Source organism: Protopterus annectens, chromosome 10.part0 (genome assembly GCF_019279795.1).
Source record: "Protopterus annectens isolate FY-2018-M chromosome 10.part0, PAN1.0, whole genome shotgun sequence".
Lineage (NCBI taxonomy): Eukaryota > Metazoa > Chordata > Ceratodontiformes > Protopteridae > Protopterus > Protopterus annectens.
Window position 1 is genome coordinate 719,252,027 of NC_056744.1, and position 15,178 is coordinate 719,267,204.

Genomic DNA, 15,178 nt, shown 5'->3' on the forward strand with positions numbered 1-15,178 from the left:
TCTTGTAACCATAAATGGCTTCTGCACCCATCAAGAAAATCAACTTTGCAGTGTGCGCCTCAGAATGTGTGGCGGGAGTAAGTAATTGTCATAATAAAAAGAGCATTTCATATGACTTCATTACTGTCACAAATCCAGATTCCTAACGGTTTAAACGGTATCACGCACAGTAATCCCATAGCCGTAATAACGAGCAAACGGCTCTATAACAAAATACTGCAATTACAAATAAAGTTATAAAAAATATATCTGGAAACGTACTATTTTAGTACGTTACCTGTAGAAATCGCCGTATTATCTTCGCGCATAAGCTGTCCTGCCGTAATCCGATAGCAAAATAAACTCCTTTGAAACAGCCGGAAGGAAAAGGCGTTCCTGCACTGAATTTTGATTTTTTTTAACCCCCAGCAGGAACTTAAACAATCCCTCACCATTGCTGGTATCGTATTGTGGGCAGTTCCATGCATTTTCGTATTTCTGATGTCAGCGTGGGAGCGGGAAAAAAATAAACAAACTTTCTTCTCTTACTACCAAGCATGACGTAAGGAAAAGGGCGACAACAGTGATTAATTTCCAACCGCGGGATGCAGCGCCTAAGTTAGTAGATTGTACTGTACGTTGCTTTCAGGTGGAATCTGAAAATAAAAACAGTCGGAATTGAAATATTTGAAGAGTGTCTCGTTGTTTTCTATTATTTGGATTGTGGATAGAGACATAAATGTAAGATAATGAGTACATGTGATGTACAGATCGTTGTATTTTTGTTTTTCTTTAACATCAATGCAGTTTGTCAGTCTGTGACGTTTTGAACCAAACTTCCGATATTCTTATGCTAATAGTTAATGATTATTACGTGTTACTTGTAGAGTATTGCATATTTGAGAGAGCCTTTACACACTAAAGTAAATTATTTATTTTACTACCTTGTCGGAAGTGGTTAGTGGACGCCATTTTGTAGTCTTTTGTGACCATACAGCAGTTGGGGTGACTTTTGGGAAATCTCTTGTTGCAGTGAGTTTTTAAATAAAGGGTGCAAAATATTGTTAACATGTAGACCTATGTTTTTACAGTTTTGAACGGAACACATTCACATGAGGAATTGTTATACCTCATAGGAAGATTGGGGGCTTTCTTTTTAAGATTAACTGTGCAAAAAGACTGTCATGTTTTGATCTTTGTAATTCATATCAGAAAACTTAACACGCTGAATTAAGCATCTTTATGCGTTACCACGACACGGATAACTTGATTAGTTACGTACTTATGTATTTATTCTGAAAGTATGATTTTAAGAGGTCTCTTGTGGAGGCATTCGTTTGTCATATAGGATAGGAAAAGCTGTTCTTTTTATTTGACAAGCACATTACTCAAACTGAAAATTATGTTGAATATTTAGTGAACAAAAAATGTTTTGTTCTTGCTTTTTATTTGACCAGCCTGCTCCTAAGCTTTCCAACGTGTTTATTTCATTTGAAATGTCTCTTACTCGGTTCCATAAAGTTGTGAAAGTTGCCGATTGGTGGCTGCCAGCCACCGGAATCTGGGTCCATTTCTGTTTGACATTTATTTTGCAGACATCCAAGTCACCTTCAAGAAGTGTGGTTGACCAAGTTTGCTGATAACTGCATACTGGACTTGGTTATCCACTTCTACACTGATGCAAAACAGTGCCAACAAGGGTTGGAATCTTTTTTTGTTTTGTTTTTTTATAAACGGTCTGAAACTAAACGGGGGAAAACGTGCAGAATGGTAGCGAAGTTATTCCCACGTGGATAACATTCTTTTCATTCGATCTTCATATATCCACAATAGTCAGGAAATCCTTACACGGGCAGAGACGTCCTAATGCTTTACATGTGACTGTTTTAAAATGTAGATCAGCGTATTTTATGTATTCCTTTGTGAAACAGTTTTATTCCATTGCTGTGTTTATACTGTCGTCTGGTATCCTAGTACGTTTGGAGCATTATTTTAGAAGTCATTGAAGAAAACGGCAGTTTATTTCCTTGACTGTGGCAAGATCGTGCTTTGACTTTTAATTGTTTGAGCAGTGAATACTGTAAAATATTTACTCTTATAGTTGGCTCCCTTTGTTGTAATACGGTGTAGTACAAACTTCACGTTTGGGCATTTGGCAAAGCTCTAGACGTGGTGGTTTTTAATGTGGAATATGAGTAAAGGATGCCACCTCAGCTGTCACCAACTCCAAAGACAAATCTGCTCGTGACGTGATTTCTGATGTAGGATTCGTTATTTTAATTTTTTTTTGTCTGCATACAGTGACTTTGTTTTTATTTTAAAAATTCTTCATGCAGTTTTAGTATGCCAAAAAAGTTTCAACTTTGCTGTACCAATGAGGAATGATGATGCTGACGAATTTGCAGGTGGAGCATATTGGTGTTACCAATAAAAAAAAAAATTACATGTTTCAATGAAACTGTGGTGACATTTCCTTATTTATTTGTTTACTGGGATGGTCCACTGGGCCAAAAGTGCCCGTTTTCGGTGGAGGCCTGGGGAGAACCTCCACATATGACAGTACACATACTGTACAGAATATAATGATATCCAGTACATGATAGCAGATTACAAATATAGTGATACATATACAGTACACAGTGTTACATTTAGGACAGTACATCATACCGTGCATAAGTAACATTTAGGACAGTATATGTTGTCTACAGTATATAAATGTAGACACTTGGTTCAACAGTTTATGCAATTATTAGCTTACATGACCGTATAAAACACATTGTGCAGTAGGAGTAGTGTAGTTGCAGGAGTCGAGAGGCTAAGTATTATAACATGTTTAGAAGGTGAAAAACAGGAGATGGGCAAAAGAATAATGTAATAAAGATCAGAAATTTTAAATGGTGTAGAAGTGAGAGGGTGTAGATAATAAAGGGTGCTAGCAGACATTTAAAGAGGGAGGATGGGAGTGCTGTGAGTAGGGAGGTTATGTTGTATGAGATGTGGTGTTAGCACACGCATAGCCATGTTGAGGAGAGGTGCTGCTTCAGGGATCTTTTGAAGAGAGTTGCTGAGCAGGTAGATCTAAGTGTTTGTGGGGAAGGGAGTTCCACATCTTTGCGATGGAGAAGGGAGTAAAGCATTTGACCATCACAGAGATTGGGTTTTACTACCTCGAGGAGTAGTTGGTTGTCGGACTGGAGAGGTCTGTTTGGGTGATGTAGAGTAAGAATCGACAATGGAGCAGGGCACTTAGAAGGCTTATAAACTATTTTGTGCACAGCGGTTAGTTGAATACAAGAGGTAGTTGGGACGTTCTAGCTACTTTAGTTTGAGTAATAATGAGCAGTGGTGAGATAAGTAAGCATTAGTAACAAACTTAGCAATTTTATTATAACATGAGTCGAGTTTGGATTTTAGAGATTGAATATTAGTGAGGAAGGGAACTGTATAAGAGAAGATGATAGAAACGAAGAGGCAATTAATAGTCTAGCTGTAGGAGTGAGTATGTGTTTCTGTCGGTAGAGGGAGCCAAGTTGAATGTGAGGTTTTTGTCTATGGTAACACCTAGGAGTTTAGTGCTAGGTATGATTTCATGCAGGCCAAAGTGGCCATTGGGTGCTACTGTTGCTTTCTTATTTCTTAATGTAGTTATGGTGTAATGGGAACCGGCTTATTTTTGGTAGACTAACAAATTTTCAGTGAGTGTTGTTCTGAGGGATTTGTTCTTTTTAAATGAATCAAATTCTCAGGTTTATGGTGACTTGGTCCCCAAAACAGATGATGTGCTTTTGTTTTAATGCTAATTTTAAATTCCACTTTTTTTTTTTTTTTTTTTTTTTTTAAGGTACAGTCAAAGTTTATGAAAAAAATGGCTCTGCTGAAAACCAAGTCATATGATCATCTGAGCTGACTACTGCTGAAGACATACAGAAGAGTTTGAGGCTTCAAAAGTATATTTAAGGATATGGGGTACATTGAGATAGAGGAACTTGTCAAAGAAATTGTGGGTGTAAGAAGTATTAAATACAGGTCAGCCAAAAGGCTTTAGGAGAGCTGTTAGAATTCAGACTGAGTGGGTACAAAAAGTGGAACATGAGTTGGGCACAATTGCATTTCAGTTTTGCTGCTGCTGGCTGTCGGTACAAGACCAATATTTTATCTTTCAAATAAAACAATTGTTTGGTGGTAGATTTAGGTTTGACTATATATTCTTTGATGTATGGGTACTTTTCCGTTATTGGGGCAACACTTTAAATGCGCTCTCTGAGCTCCGCATGTAGTATATTTTCATGTCTTCTAGGTGTTAATATCAACATGTGTGTATCTTCTTCTCTAAATAAATATTATCCATTTAGCACATGTTTACAGTGAGTCTGTAAAGACAGGAAAATATATTGCATTTGGGCCTTAGCAACCACGTCTAAAGTGTCAGAAAACCTGTGAAGTAATTTTGTACTACTGTAAGCCCAGAAATGAGTACACTTATTTGGCATCTTTTACCTGCGAAGATGCTATTGGAATTGTACAAACAGTTGATTTGTAGTAAGCGTTTTTTTTAAGTAGCAGCTGCACATTTCAAAGGGTTTCCCTGACAATGGAATTAAGCATTGTTAGGAAGTTCAAGTGGCAAATTATCATGTACGTAATTATAGTATAGGGGAAATTAAAGTAAAATTGTAAGTTACTCCAAACTTAGAGGGAATGCATACCACATTTTAAAAATTATGAATGTCATCCACTTTCTAACACAGAGGTGCTGTCTGTGATAGCCAGTCAGCTCATGAGTTGTGAACTGCAGGCAGGAGATTTACACTACAACACTTTACAGGCACATATTTACTTTTAATTTCTTGTACGGCAGATATAATGGTATTAGGACACTAGTAACAAAAAAAAAAAAAACTTAGATTAACCAGACGTGCTGCATTTTCATTTCTCTGTTTGGTACTAATTGGGGCAGCGCTTTCAATGTGATAGGTCAGCTGAATTGCAGTACCTTAACACATCTGCTAACCAGCTGTGTGGTAAACTTTAAAAAATAACTTATTTAAATTAACACACAATTTTTACACCTGGTTAGCAGACATGTTAAGGCACTGGATTCAGCTGAAGGATCTCGTTGAAAGTGTTGCCCCGATAACGGAAAAGTACGGATGTATGTTGCCACACGTTTAAGCTGTAATAGCTCATATGTTGGCAAGACCACTAGAAAAGTGTCAACAGTGAGCATACTTATGCAGTTAGAAGTGGAAATTTAAACAGCACTTTGTGTAAGCACTCCAGGTTGTGTGAGCATTATTAGCACAAGTCTTGTCATTAATCATTGATCATCATAATCATAGGCAACAGAAAAATTGTGTGGCAGACAAGCTGAGCAGAACAGACCCTCAAGAATGCAAACTTAATGGGGGGGGGGGGGCTAGTCTTCCCAGAATTGATACAGTTGTGGGAAGCACATTGTACTTCGGATAATCAAACATATGACTAAAACAGATTTAAAAAAAAGTCTTTTATTCCAGTGGACAATAAATATTTTTTTCACACATGAGATGGCTACAAGCTCAAAAAACATACTGAGGTGAATACATATAATGTTTACATATTCAGACTTGATGATTTTTTTCTTCCCGAAAACTTTGTAAGGCTGGGTCGAATAATCGGGACTCTGCTATATTTGCCTCTGCTTGTGACAATCAGTTGGAAAAACGTAGCTTCAGGAATCCGTTTAACTCATTCTTGCCAGTGGAGCTCTGGAAGTTTGTACTGTAGCGTCTAATGAGCAGAGCCTGAGTCTTTTGATATAGTCAAGTATTTTCTCACATTTCTAACAAATGTTCTCCTCTCTGAATCCGTACATTATTTGAACAAACTGTTCTTGTTGTGGTAGTATTGCAAGTCTTCATGAATCACAGTCAATTTTGAGTTTGTAATATTTTTCTAAGACAGATTTAAAATATCTTGGCAACAGCTGAAGGTGCACACGTACTGTCAGCTGCATTTTGTTCATCCAACTGAGAGTTTTCAAGTAAGACTAGCTGGTTCTGTACTTGGTTGTTGATTATATTTAGAAAAAATGTGAAATTTATGACCATGTAAGTAAATGTAATTTTAGTAATAGTGTCTCTGGCATTAGAAAGAGTTCAAAATTGTAAATACAGTTGTTTGTCCGTGTATACGCTTGTATTGTATTGTATTTCACATGGTTTTGAAATTAATGCAAATGTGAACAGTCCGTATTTCATGCAGAGAGGCATCAGCAGGATGTAACTGCAAAAACACTTGGTGGTGTCACTTGGCTGTAGTAAGTTAAAAGGAGTGAAAGACTGATGCATGCATTTTCCTTTCCTTGGACAGGAACCTATCTGTATGCTTTTCCACTAAAAGCTGGCATCATTCTGAACATTCAGTGGACTCTCCAGACATCATTGTGATTGCTCCCTTCTAGCCCAGGCAATAAATAGTGCTTCTGTCTCTCTGCGCCACCCCCCCCTGCATTTGAAATTGCCATAATCTTCTTCACTGACTGGATTTACTCGCACAAGATCAGGGGTGTTTGATGCAGCCCAGCCCAAACAACTGCAACTGACTTCTTGTTTACTCGTGATTTACTACTTTTCTGAGAATTCATATAATGAACATCCTAGTCTAACAAATTGAATTGTAAGTTGAATAACAACAGGGTGACCTTTTCAGGTCCAGGAGTCTTAGCAATAAACTGCCCAGTTTGGTGGCACTTTTGCATCCGGAACAAGTCCACGTTTGTTTAGTCACAGAGAAATGGTTCAAGTATAAGAGGAGCACCCTGTCTGTGCCAGCATGCTATGCCTGGGAGCGTACTGGTAATGGTTGGAGTGTCGTCACTCATCAGGGATTTTATCCCTTCAAGAGAGATTATTTTGTAATTTCCAGGGAGCTCATTGAACTTTTGCTCACACTAGGTAATTTAGAATTTCAGCATTATAGCTTACTAAGATCTCCTTCTTCTGCAGGGAAAACTTCCTCAGATTCACTGAAAATGTCCGTGTAAGAGATGGTTCCTTAATCCTTGGTGATTTCACTTTGTCCAAAGCTTAATTCTGCGAACGCCTGTTTTATATCACAGAAGGAAATATTGTCAGTGTAGCTGTCTGGAGTTTTGTAAATATGTCATTTTTGAATATTAATATACTGCCAGCACAGCTGTCCGGAATTTTGTAAATGGTTGCCATTTGTTAATATCGATATGATCCATATGCTTGTGTTACAAATGCATTAGAACTGTATGTCATATAAGATGGTTTGTGCATTTATCTGCTGAAGAGTATGTTAGTACTCTGCTTAAAGATGTATCCACAGTGTACCCTACTAAAAAAGAACAGAAATGTATATAAATTATTGTAAGTGTGTAAATGTATATGTTTAACAGTAGGAACTGGCACATAGGTTAATTTGCAAAACTTCCGAAAATATAGTTGAAATTATTTCATAACCTCATGGTTATATTTGTTTCAGTGCAACAGGAGACATAATGTTTAGAACTAGAAGTTTTTTGTATTGTCTTAATGTGGATGAATAAATTTATTTTACGACTTCCACCATTTGCCAGAAGATCTAAGGTCTATGTGTTTTTGCAAGTCGATGTTAGAATCGATGGTTGTGAGCCTGGGAATTGATAGTCAGATGACAAGAAGTGATGTTATGCTGCCGGCTACACCAGCAGTAATATTTGAAATATTATATTAAGAACTCGAGAGAGTGTATTTTGTCTTTGACCTGACAACATCAGCTGGAAAACCCACTCACCACATCTGTCTTGCCTTGCTATGAGTAAGTAAGTCTAGGGTATGGTAACTTCTGTTAGATACAGTTAGGAATATAGCGAATTATAGCTTAGATGTTTTCTTTATTTGAGACTGTCCTGCAATGTTTTAAATATTTCCTGTGATTTTGAACTCTGAAATAAGTTTACTGAGTATTTTCTTGTCCTTTTATTAAATATATTTAAACCTTTCAATTGTGGCTGGTCTGTCTAGAGATATTTAATCTTTTAAGACAACTTGCATATCTATTTGGTGACATTGTGCGGGCCACTCCTCATAGCCTTGCTCTTGGTCAAACTACCATTAGCATTACACAGTAAGATTGGACACCCTTTGTTAAGGGCCTTAAAGTAGCTGATAAAGGAGTGGCTGGTGGCAGTCCAAACCCCCTTATAGTCGGGGCATAGCTAGTAAACCTGTGCCAGCCTTTCCTAGGTGTGTGTGTGTGTGTATCAGCTTCTTGGACAGGAACATGAAGCACTTGTTGGACAGAGAGGGTGCTGGAGGTTGTGGCTTGACCACTCTGCTAAAATCTCAACTCTATAACAGCCCGAGACCAGGTCTCTGCTCTTAAGAGAATTTGCACTTTACTGTGTTTTATACTTGTCATCCTCCCAGTCTGTACGCAACCCCTTGCCACTGGTGAGGATTGAGGCTCCTTGATTACTGGGCCAGTGTTGGCGTCTGTTTTCATCATAGAAACTTTTTCCTAGGGAAAGGAGTTAGTTGGCTGTTACAAATTTGCCCTTTGCCCCCTAATTATATACACCAGCTCCGAGATCACATTTTGAGGAAAAGTCCCCCCACCTTAGTTTTAGGATTATTCTGGTGCCCAAGTAGTTTTATTCTCTAGGAAAAAGTTTTGATGTAAATATTAATGAAAAGGTGCTCAATTGGGGTTCGATGAATAGGCATTCATGAATTAAGCTTTCAACGAAGAAATGTTGACCCAGTTTCCTCTATACGTATGGAACTGGAGTACTTTACACTTGTAATGTTGGTTGTGCACAACGTTTCTTAGATTGGGTACTGTTCTAAAGTTGGGCATGTGCAACATATCTGAGATTGATCCACGGAATTCTCATTAAGCCAAATTGTCAAAAATCATACCGGGGTGGCTAGTTTTCCCCAAACTCTGACTTGGCATTTTCCCAGCCTCTGGTTGGCCCCTCAATTAAGTCAGGCAACAAAACTGGTTACTTTCACCCTGAGAACATCCAGCATCACCCTCTTAAGAGACTTCAGAACCTTAAACTTTTTACAGTTGTACTGCAAAATCTCAAAATGTGCCCATATCAAACCATTCTGTGGATTGGGATATACAGCTACGCCAAGGATTTTTATACTCTTTTAGGTAAATGCATTAGACAGAACAGTTACCTTTGGAACGAAATATAACAGCATAATCAACAACAAACCATCTTGGTGGTCAGTAGACAGCGAGTTATGTAATAGAAGGAAGCTTGGATTACTTTTGTAAAGCCAGAACCTTCTGCCGGAAAGATAATATAGAATGCCTTGCCAAGAAACTGAGAGCAGTTGTAAAGATTACCAGACAGTCCCATGAACATAAGCTAGCTACTGAGGCTAAGGATAAAAAGTCCTTATTTACCTATGTTATAAAATTAAGGAGTAATTCTTATCACTGCTCTGCAGTTGTCTAATAGCATCACCCCCATTTAAATCCTAAAGACATTGCATTCTTTCAAAAAAAAAAAAAATGCTGAAAATTAAGTAGTTTAAGGGGAGAAATTCTGCAGCCAACTTCTCTCCCCTCACTGCAAGTGTCCCTGAATCGGCCCCCAGCATCTTCAAGGAACATATCCTTGTTTAATATAGTGTTGTGCAGGTTTTCACTGATCTCCTTAAGTTATGCAGCCTTAGGCTTGCCACAGGATATGTTCTTCAGTTATGGCACACTACGGTGGTGGTGCCTTGCCATCAGCATGATTCCACCACTGATGTGGGAAAGTGTAGACCTAGCTTTGTCAATGCAGAGCTGCATTCAGTTGTTGTCTATATGACATCTTTATGCCGTAATCATTGCTGTTCATATAGCTTAAAAACGTTTAAAAGTTCAGTGTTTCCACCCCTCACTCATGCAGTCTGCAACCTACTAGGGTAGATAAAAGCATGTAAATAGTCATGTCTGTAAAGCATTGCAACTCTGCATCACTGATCTCACAACCAGGATATTTAAAATTTTAATTTTGAGCAGGCTTGACCCCTCTGTTCAGATTTAGGGGTAGCTGTACCTGTTAAGTCTCTTCTGCTTCTTTGAAACGGTCACATGGGCAACATATAGTAGTCATATTGTTGACACTGCCTACTTGGATCTGGAAAAAGTTTTTTAACACCATACCATACCATATGATGGAAGTTTTTAATAAACCTTAAAAAAAAAATATTGATCTCTTTGTGGCAAGATGGATTGCAAGTTGGCTCAGACTTGAACATGTGTTGTCAGGGCTGGTTATGCTGCCTCAAGTTAGGCAAAACCTAAACAACTAACATTTATTTCCCAGGCACTGTCCTGTTTGGTATTTATTTATCTAGCCTAAACACTGACAACCTTAATCTTTGGCTCTGTACGCTGATTATTGTAAGCAGAGTATAGTGGTTATATTTGTTTGTATGTATTTATTTTTGTTTGATAATCCGGTAAGTGGACTGGCTGACAAACCCATTTCAGACACAAACCAAGCACCATAGTAAAAAAACAAAAAACATAATTTTGCATAGACTAAGGAATACATGGTTGCACGTAGTAAAGTAATGAAACAAAGAATGTGTACTGGTATGTATGCCTTTACCAGAAATGTGCAGAGTCTTTTTCCTTTGGATGAGAGATCTGCACAGATTGTGGTTCCAGAATAACATTGTCTAGTTTAACTCGTAGTGACTTTTTCGTGAGTCGTCTCTTGGATGTGTCAGTTCAAGGCCTTTTTCTTCCATGGGGAAAGTGTGTCTGTAGTTAAATCCTTAATGAGTTTTCTTACTCCAGCTGAGGCCTCGGCAAGGGAGTTTCTCAGAATACTAGGGTTCCTGTCATCCATGATTTTTCTAATTCCTCTAACAAAACTATACATGAGAAAAATGCAATAATACCTAAAAGTTTTGTTTCAACATCCCCTGGTTTTCCAGATCCCATTGTGAGAAGGGAGATTTTTTGGCAGAGAGCCCAGAATCCAGGTCTTCTGTTTATTCCTTCCAGCTCCAGCACAGTCTGTAACAACAGACTACTCGGACTTTGCAGAGTATTGTCTTTAGGGATAAAAGTGCAGGGTCTCTGGAACAGAAAGGACAGACATAAACGCATTAATGTAAAAGAAATGTTGGCTTTCATAAATGTTGTCAACCATTTGTGTTCCCCTGGCCTGTTAGAAGTGTTTACAGGCAACACCACAGTGGTATACATAATCCAGAGGAACCCAGATCATATCTTCTGTGCAGACTAGCTGTGGTGGCCTGGGATATAGCTTTTCATTTGTGTTCCCCTGGCCTGTTAGAAGTGTTTACAGGCAACACCACAGTGGTATACATAATCCAGAGGAACCCAGATCATATCTTCTGTGCAGACTAGCTGTGGTGGCCTGGGATATAGCTTTTCAGTACAGTCTCACTCTACAGTTATCTTGCATTCCACCAGAGCAAAATTTTGAAGTAGGCTAGCCGAGCAGGACCTGGGCATACCATCACAATTGGAATAGGGAGTCTTACAGGAGAGAATCTAAGTAAGGGAGTCTTACAGGAGAGAGATTTTTGCTTCTAGCACAGTTGGCAAAATTCTACTCCAAGATACCATGCAGTAAGTTCTAGAAAGAGGATGAAGTTTCTTTTTACCTTGGGCAGGATCATTTGTATATGCTTAACCCTTTTCCTGTAGTCTCTATGATTTATTCTGAAAATTCAGGACTCCCCGAAGATCATTGTGGTGACTCCCTTCTGGCCCAAGCAGCGTTGGTTCTCCTTTCTATTTGAAATGAATGAGGGCACTTGCCACAAGTCTCCTCAGACTGAATCTACTTGGACAGGATAGTAGGTGTTTGATACATCCCGACACCAAGCAACTTCCACTGCCTTGGGTGATGATTCTTAACTTTTTTAGGCAGCTGTTTCTTGTGGATGTGCAGTAGTTGGAACACAACAGAAGTGGAGCAAGAAATGTTTAGCACTTACCAGAGCAATAAAAGTAGAGTAAACACTTATGATGTGTACTTCACTATTTCAAATATGATCAGGTGAGACCAGCAGATTTCATTGTGCAAGTGCAGGAAAATGAAATTGTAGTACACATATGTAGTAGATAAACAAGGCACGTGAATATATAAACAATCTCGCAGAAATAACGTTTGCTTCCCGCTCATTGAATCTGTTTGTGAATGTTGTAAAAAGTAATGTAATGTGTTCTCACTGCCGTTTTTTTGTGCAGTGTTAACAAAAATTGAAAAATGTCTAGTTTATGTGGGCACTTTACTGCCAGCATCTCCCTTATTGCAAGCCACATAATGCTATACTAACTGCAATTGCTGACAATTTACCACCACACAGACACAAAATCAACGAATGAGCACTCCACAACGTTAACAGCAGTAAGGAAATCAATCGGTCAGGTGCAGTCTCTATTTGTCTGAACATGCCATCATCCTTAAACAAAACCACTACTGCAAACTTTTTCCATGAAAAACGATCCCAGAATCAGCTGCCCACATAATCTGCTCTCCCTTTTTTGAAAAGCATTACTTATTACAACTTTCTCATTGAAAGGTTTCTTTTCAAGTATGTTTACAAATTGTGAGAAAACTTCTTGCCAAAAGCATGATTCATGTGTCTGTTTTCCTTCTCATGATTCCTTCCACACGCTGAAAAAATTCCTTTTTGTCAGTAACGGAGCAGCCATGACAATTCGTGTGTGTGTGTGTGTGTGTGTGTGTGTGTGTGTGTGTGTGTGTGTGTAATGCATGCAAAACAGGAAGAGAAATTTCTTTTTTTCTTGCTGAAGGTAATCCAAAGTTATTCTTCAGCAATAAAGACTGTGACACCTTACTGTGTTTCCTGCACTCGTTTTGATTCCACGATGTGAATTTCACAACCGCGAAAATCTGGTTGCGATAATACGCAAGTAACAAATGCAAACCAAGCCATATCCAATAGAAATATTCTTAAAATGCATGCTTCCAAGTTATGCATAAAAGCAGTCAGGGATGAGTTTCTATGATATAACTTATTAATTAATGTATTATTGTTATATATTTGTCCTGTGTATAGGTTTTTAGGTTTGGCATTACTTGCATCTCAAGCCTCTTGGAAAACCAGTGCTCCTTTTTTTAAATCTTACTTTCTGTCTTTAAAAAAAATAACTCTCTCTCCATTTGATCCAGCTCATCAGGCCAGTATGAGGTTTTTAACATGAAAGACATTGTTTACTTAAAAAAAAAACACAGCAATGAGTATCTGAGTTGAAAGCTCTTGTGGAGGGCCAACATTTCCTTCTCATTTCCACAAAGTTAGGGTTTCTATAAACTAATCCTTTTATTTATGCCTTAAGTGGTATCAGAATTTACTTTCTAGCCAAGCTGTCCATCTTGGCGCCTTCTTTCTGGAATAAAAAGAAGGGAGAGAGGATACTGCATGCCTTGTATCTTGGCAGTACTACATCTTTAACTCTGAATCATTTGTCTTCCTTTGAGAAAGAATAACCTGTGTCAAAGCAGACTCACTCCAAATGATTTACTGATATTATTACCCTTTGCTACATAGCCTAGTACCTGCCTATTGGCCCAAGGGCCTAAGTAAGCCTAGCCAACAAGGTTCCCTGGCTTATGCCACCCAAGAAAGTTAATGTCCTGTGCCCCTGTCGAGCAGAGCCACAGAAGTGATCCCGGGGTGTATTTCCTATTTCCCATCCACTCATTAAGATTTTTCTTGAGTGCCAATGAGGAACTTTGCTTGACATAGATGGGTAGCTTGTTTTAGAGTACAGGAAGTCTCTGGGACAGGAATCTATCCCTCCATCCCCCACATTAAGGCAGTTCCAGGCAGTGTCAAGACTCGCGCTACCAGGACCTGGGCTTCGTCTTTAGATATTTGGAAAAGGGTGGATTCTAGACGTAGCAACTTGGTCCTCTGTACATACCTCTTACAAAGCACTACAAACTAGATCTTCTCCAGGTCTAGAGCAGGCTTTGCTAGGACTTTTCAGAGGCTTCTGGCCCCTCGTCCTTTCTCTTCCCAGTCAGTGTAAGTTATGTTGATCTACCCATATGGCTAAGCCTACTGCAGCGTTGGTCATTATGATGAACATAATACTGTTGTGTAAGTAAACTTACCATAGTGCTGTTGATGTTTGAATGGTCACTGCTGCAGTAGCTGCTCCTTCTGCTTTATTTAGTATATTTTTGTTGCCAGGGTGAGGACTTGTATTTTTATTTTCTTAGGATTGACATTTTCAGGACTCTAGGCTTCCTGTCTCGGTTGGCATGAAAGCTGTGAAGGGCTTGGAGCCCAAAACATTGTTTCTTCAGCTCATCACAAGCTGAGCAATGCTTTGGGCACATGAATGGTGTCCTTGAAGCTTTGGAAGCTGGCCAAGTGTTTTCCTTAGCAGGATATAACCGATATAGTTAAGGCTATTGCAGCAATCGTCATTCTGACATCTGTTCTTATAAGTATACTTAAACAACTGTATTTTCAGTGGGCATAGCACAGTTCTGAACTTCTTGGCACAAAAATCTGGACAAAGCCAAAAATAATGGGGGGGATAAAGCCCCTAAAATAGGGACACATTTTAAATATTGCTCTTAAAACTTAGAAAGCTATTAGAGTAAAAGGTCTTATGTTACCATGCATTTTCTGAAAGGTATGAAGTTTGAATCTTAAATGCTTGTTATTGTATAGTGAATTTGACACAAAAATCCAGAAAACCTCAAATTATATGAGGAAAAAAATCTGGACATCTGAGAGGTATGTAGCTGTGTTTTTTTTTTTTTTTTTTTTTTTTTTTTTACCCTATGTGGATATCCAAAGCATATTGTTCTTGTCAGTTCTAGAGCCTAAGGTCTAGTGACTAAATACAACAGGTCATCTTGCAGGAAGCAGTATTCCAGCTCCAGACTTAAATATGGCCTAGGACTTAAATCTGTCTCTCCACCATGTCCTATTTATCTCCCATCAACTGCCTTGTCTTTGGAACAGGCTACCGATTTAATGTGAAACAGCGCACCTCTATGACCATGTTCAAGAGGAACCTGGATGAGTGGATGGGGCACCATAAATTCCTATTGGGGATAGTGCCCACAACCCTGGGCAGTCATAGCTAAATGCAATCTTGGGTATTGATTAGTACTTCTATGGTATCACATTGGGTTGAAATGGCTAGGCTAAAAATGACTGGGTCGATAGTC

The 15,178-nt window shown here is 38.6% G+C and overlaps 1 protein-coding gene across 1 annotated transcript in view; it reads left to right on the forward strand.

Annotated features, from left to right (window-relative positions):
• The first annotated feature begins 220 nt into the window (after positions 1-220).
• Positions 221-15,178, forward strand: part of USP1 (ubiquitin specific peptidase 1) — a 1,001,653-nt gene continuing 986,695 nt past the window's right edge. Inside the window, exon 1 of the mRNA XM_044086802.1 lies at positions 221-720. The gene's annotated coding sequence lies outside the window, so the exon portion shown is untranslated. The remainder of the gene's footprint in view (positions 721-15,178) is intronic.